The sequence below is a fragment of the Sinohyriopsis cumingii genome, chromosome 15, assembly GCF_028554795.1.
Source record: "Sinohyriopsis cumingii isolate HCF-2022 chromosome 15, ASM2855479v2, whole genome shotgun sequence".
NCBI classification, from domain to species: Eukaryota; Metazoa; Mollusca; class Bivalvia; order Unionida; family Unionidae; genus Sinohyriopsis; species Sinohyriopsis cumingii.
This window is the reverse complement of record NC_142975.1, coordinates 122233873-122240425: the sequence shown is the minus strand read 5'-3', so window position 1 is coordinate 122240425 and position 6553 is coordinate 122233873.

The window sequence follows — 6553 nt, the reverse complement described above, 5'->3', positions numbered from 1 at the left end:
AACTAATACATTGTGACTAGCTATAAACTAGTACACTGGGACTAGTTATGAACTAGTACACTGGGACTAGCTATAAACTAATACACTGTGGCTCGCAATAAACTAGTACACTGGGACTAGCTATAAACTAGTACACAAGGACTAGCTATAAACTGCTACACTGTAACCAGCTATAACCTAATACAATGTGACTTGCTTTAAACTAGTACACTGTGACTAGCTATAAACTTATACAATGTGACTAGCTATAAAACAGTACACTGTGACTAGTTATAAACTAATATACTGTGACCAGCTAGAAACTAGTAACCTGTTACTAGTTATAAACTAGTACGCTGTTGCTAGTTATGAACTAATACAATGACTAGCTATAAACTAATACACAGTGACTAGCTATAGACTAGTACAATGGGCATAGATATAAACTAGTACACTGTGACTAGTTATAAACTAGTACACTTGGGCTAGCTATAAAAATATACACTGACTAACTATGAACTAATACACCGTGACTAGCTATAAACTTATATACTGTGAGTAGCTATAAACTAATACACTTGGACTAGCTTTGAACTAGTGCTAATCATAAACTAGTACACTGTGACTAGATATAAGCTAATACACTGTGACTAGCTACAAACTAGTACACTGGGATTAGTAGACTTGCATTAGCTATAATAAAGTACACTTGGACTACCTATAAACTAATACACTAACTAGCTATAAACTAGTTCACTGGGACTAGCTATAAACTAGTACACTTGCACCAGCTATAAACTAAGACACTGTGACTATCCATAAACTAGTACACTGAAAATAGCTATAAACTAGTAATTGTTATAAACTAGTATACTGGGACTAGAAATAAACTAATACACTGTGGCTTGCAATAAACTAGTACACTGTGAATAGCTCTAAACTAGTAATAGTTATAAACTAGTACACTGGGACTAGCAATAAACTAATACAATGTGGCTTACAATAAACTAGTACACTGGGACTAGCTACAAACTTGTAATAGTTATAAACTAGTACTCTGTGACTAGCTATAAACTAATAAACTGTGGCTAGTGATAAACTAATACTCTGTGACTAGCTATAAACTAGTTCACTGGGACTAGCTATAAACAAGCACACTTGGACTAGTTATAAACTAGTACACTGGGACTAGTTATAAACTAGCACACCTGAACTAGTTATAAAATTGTACACTGTGACTAGCTATAAACTAATACACTGGGACTAGCTATAAGTTAGTACACTGGGACTAGCTATAAAGTAGTAGACTTGGATTAGCTATGAACTTGTACACTTGGACTAGCTATAAACAAATACACTGACTAGCTATAAACTAATACACTTGGACTAGCTATAAATTAGTACACTTGGACTAGCTATAAACTAGCTCACTTGGACTAGTTATAAACTAGTACAATGGGACTAGTTATAAACTAGCACACCTGGACTAGTTATAAACTTGTACACTGTGACTAGCTATAAACTAGTAGACATGGGCTAGCTATAGACCAGTACACTTGGACTAGTTATAAACTTATACACTGTGACTAGCAATAAACTAGTACAGAGAGACTAACTATAAACTATTACTAGTTATAAACTAGTACACTGTGACTAGCCATAAATTAGTACACTGAGACTAGCTATAAACTAGTAATTGTTATAAACTAGTACACTGTGACTAGCCATGAACTAGTACACAGAGACTAGCTATAAACTAATACACTGTGATTAGCAATAAACTAGTACACTGGGACTAGCTATAAACAAGTACTAGTTATAAACTACAAGTAAAAGTTATAAACTAGTACAATATGACTAGCTATAAACTAATACACTGTTTCTAGCTATAAACTAATACACTGGGACTAGCTATAAAATAGTACACTGTGACTAGCTATAAACTAGTACACTTGGAATAGTTATAAAGAAGTACGTTGGGATTAGCTCTAAACTAGCACACTTAGATTAGTTATAAACTAGTACACCGGGACTAGTTATAAACTAGTACACTAGGACTAGCTATAAACTAATACAATGACTAGCTATAAACTAATACACTGTGACTAGCTATAAACTAGTGCACTGGGACTATGTATAAACTAGTACACTGGGACTACTATAAGCTAGTACACTGTAACTAGTTATAAGCTAGTACACTGGGACTAGCTATAAACTAATACACTGTGGCTCGCAAAAAACTAGTACACTTGGACCAGCTATAAACTAGTACACATGGACTAGGTATTGACCAATACACTTGGACTAGTTATGAACTAATACACTGTGATTAGCAATAAACTAGTACACTTTGACTAGCTATAGATTAATACACTGTGACTAGACATAAACTAGTACACAGAGACTAACTATAAACTATTAATTGTTATAATCTAGTACACTGTGACTAGTTATAAACTAATACACTGTGACTAGCAATAAACTAGTTCACTGGGACTGTCTTTAAACTAGTAATTGTTATAAACTAGTACATTGTGACTACCATAAACTAGTACACTGGGACTTGCTACAAACTAGTAATTGTTATAAACTAGTGCACTGTGACTAGGCATAAACTAGTACACGGAGACTAGCTATAAACTAATACACTGTGATTAGCAATAAACTAGTACACTGGGACTAGCTATAAACTAATACACTGTTACTAACTATAAACTAATACACTGGGACTAACTATAAACTAGTACACTGGGACTAGCTATAAACGAGCACACTTGGAATAGTTATAAAGAAGTACACTGGGATAAGCTATAAATTAGCACACTTAGATTAGTTATAAACGAGTACACTGGGACTAGTTATAAACTAGTACACTAGGACTAGCTACAAACTAATACAATGACTAGCTATAAACTAATACACTGTGAATAGCTATAAACTTGTACGCTGTGACTTTGTATAAACTAGTACACTGGGACTAGCTATAAACTAGTTGTAGTTGTTGTAGGGTTTAACACCATTTTTCAGCACACGATAGGCTATACATGGCGGCCAGTATTAATGGTGGAGGAAGAACCCAGGAAAACCCAGGAAAGAACCACCGACCCACGAGAAGCTACTGGCAAGCTTTCTCACATACCCACATTGGCTGAATCCGAGACTCAAACCCACGCAGACAGAGGTGAGATGGCAGTGATCCATAATGGAGAGCGCTGTAGACCTCTCTGCCACTTGGGGCCCTGGTAGCTATAAACTAGTACACTGTAACTAGTTATAAGCTAGTACACTTGGACTCGCTATAAAAATATACACTGCCTAGCTATAAACTAATACACTGTGACTAGCTATAAACTAATACACTGACTAGCTATAAACTAATACACTGAGACTAGCTATAAACTAGTACTCTGAGACCAGCTATAAACTAGTACACTGTCTAGTTATAAACTATTACACTGGGACAAGTTCTAAACTAGCACACTTGGACTAGAAATAAACCAGTACACTGGGACTAGATATAAACTAGTAGACGTGGATTAGCTATAATCTAGTACACTTGGACTACCTATAAACTAATACACTGACTAGCTATAAACTAGTACACTTGGATTAGCTATAAATAAAGACACTGTGACTAGCCATAAACTAGTACACTGGGACTAGCAATGAACTAATACACTGTGGCTTGCAATAAACTAGTACACTGGGACTAGCTATAAACTTGTAATAGTTATAAACTAGTACTCTATGACTAGCTATAAACTAATACACTGTGACTAGTGATAAACTAATACAATGTGACTAGCTAATAACTAGTACACTGGGACTAGCTATGAAATAGCACACTTGGACTAGCTATAAACTAGTACACTGGGACTAGTTATAAACTAATACACTGTGACTAGCTATAAACTTGTAATAATTATAAACTAGTACTCTGTGACTAGCTGTAAACTATCACACTGTGACTTGTGATAAACTAATACACTGTGACTAGATATAAACTAGTACACTGAGACTAGCTTTAAACTAGCACACTTGGACTAGTTACAGTCTAGTACACTGTGACTAGCTATAAACTAATACACTGGGACTAGCTATAAACTAGTACACAGGGACTAGCTATAAACTAGCACATTGTGACTAGCTATAAACCAGTCCATTGGGATTAGCTATAAACTTGAACAATGGGACTAATTATGAACTAGTAATAGTTATAAACCTGTCATGGGGACCACTAGTATACTGAGACTTAGTTATTAATTAGCACCATGGGAATAGCTCATGATGCTCGACTAAAGTTGACAGAAGCAGAGTAAGTGCTGCTAACTGCTTATAACATGTTTCTGATCACAGGAATTAAATGTAACATGTTTCTGATCATATAATCAGGAACTGAATGTAGAATTAGCATGTTTCCAGTATGTATGTTAAATTAAACAATTATAATGAAGGTAGTAAGAGTTGGCCAGTCATGGTGTACCAGGAAATCATTATGGATATATCATCAGTCAATTCATGTTTGTTGAGAACTTTAGATGGGCTTTAGCTAAGAGCAAAGCAAACTCTAGTAAGAAAATATTAGAACATCTGAGAAAGAAAAACAAATATATACTGTGATAGAATTTCAAAGACTTGTATACAAACACGTCTAAATGACTTTCAAAGACTGTTAATTAGTACACTGAAAAGCTAATCTGAGAATAAAGCGATTAATTATCATTAAAAAAGAAATTAATAGAGGATATAAAGGATTTAAAACCATCAATACGATGTTATTGTACACGTCAAGGAAGTAAAGAAATATGCAACTCGTTATCTTAATTTTTAACTTTTTCTAAAACTAGGTTGAAAACATACAAAGACACATCGTATAATACTGTTTGATCAAGACACATTGCATGATACTGTTTGATCAACATTGTATGATACTGTTTGATCAAGTCACACTGTATGATACTGTTTGATCATGTCACATTGTATGATATTGTTTGATCAAGTCACATGGTATGATACTATTTGATCAAGTCATATCATATGATACCATTTGATCAAGTCACATCATATGATACTGTTTGATCAAGACACATCATATACCATCTGATCAAGTCACATCGTCTGTTACCATTTGATCAAGTCACATTGTATGATACTGTTTGATCAAGACACATTGTATGATACTGTTTGATCAAGACACATTGTATGATACTGTTTGATCAAGACATATCGTATATAATTTTATATGAGTCATTTGGTTAATCACATATTTCAATTCTTTAATTCTGTGCCTGTACTATAAGAAGACTACATGTATGTAACTGTTTTCTATTCATATATCAAAATCAAATTGCTAAGTTCACATCAACAATGAATTCAGTCAAAACATGAATGAATTTAATGCAGGTCAGGATATAATCAGGTGATTCTAGGAGAACATCTGTATTCTGGACATGTCATGACTGCCCTAGCTGCTGATTGACTAAATAAAAAATTTCAAGTATTGACTGTTAAGATATGTCACAATATGCAATAATTTAAATACATATAATCTGAGTAAGTTTGAGTTATATACGTGCTTCATATTAGTGGTTATATAAAAGAATTATATAAGCAATGCTCTTACTCTACATTTAAATTTCATTCATGTAAGAATTACAGGAGTTTCTAGATTTGTTTAGTTATTATTCTTAAAACTGAAGAGTTCTAAACAGACAGTATCTTACGGGATTATTATGAAATTATTCCAGAACATGGATATTTATTTCATTTTGTTGGATTACCGTAAAATATTCATGACATTTACAACACTCAACTTTAAATGGATTTACTTTTTAAAAAATGTTTGGATGTTAGAACTGTTATTCTTTTGTGGTGCTAGCGCATTACAATGTCCATTCAGAATAGTTTTGAAGCATTTCTGGATTACCGTGAAATTGATAGTACATTCTTGGAAATCATACTGTAAGTTGTTTTTAACTTGTTCACTTTGTTTAACTTTATATTTTATGGAAACAAATTTATATTTTGGACTAGAGAATGCTTGTTGGGTTTTACATTTTCTTGTTATGTAGTTTAAGACCCTAGGAAGTAATATGCTAAGCAAATAGTCTGATCCAAGATAGTAATTCATAATAAATGTGTATATAATATGTAACAAATGTGTATATAATATATAACAAATGTGTATATAATATATAACAAATTTGTATATAATACATAACAAATGTGTATATAATATGTAACAAATCTGTATATAATATGTAACAAATGTGTATATATTACATAACAAATGTGTATATAATACATAACAAATGTGTATATAATATATAACAAATGTGAATATAATACATAACAAATTCTGACTAATTTCTTTGTTATTACAACAGTTTAAAGGCAGTAAACTCCGTTTCCATTCTACATTATCTTTTTCAAACTGATTACGAATCCTTTGATGTTATGTGTCTGTAGAACCATGTGTATAAATTGTATTTTTTTTATTCATAAACATACATGTAAATATATCTTTCATAATTTATTTCTCTTTTTTCATAATTTATTTCTTTTTTCCTCTCAT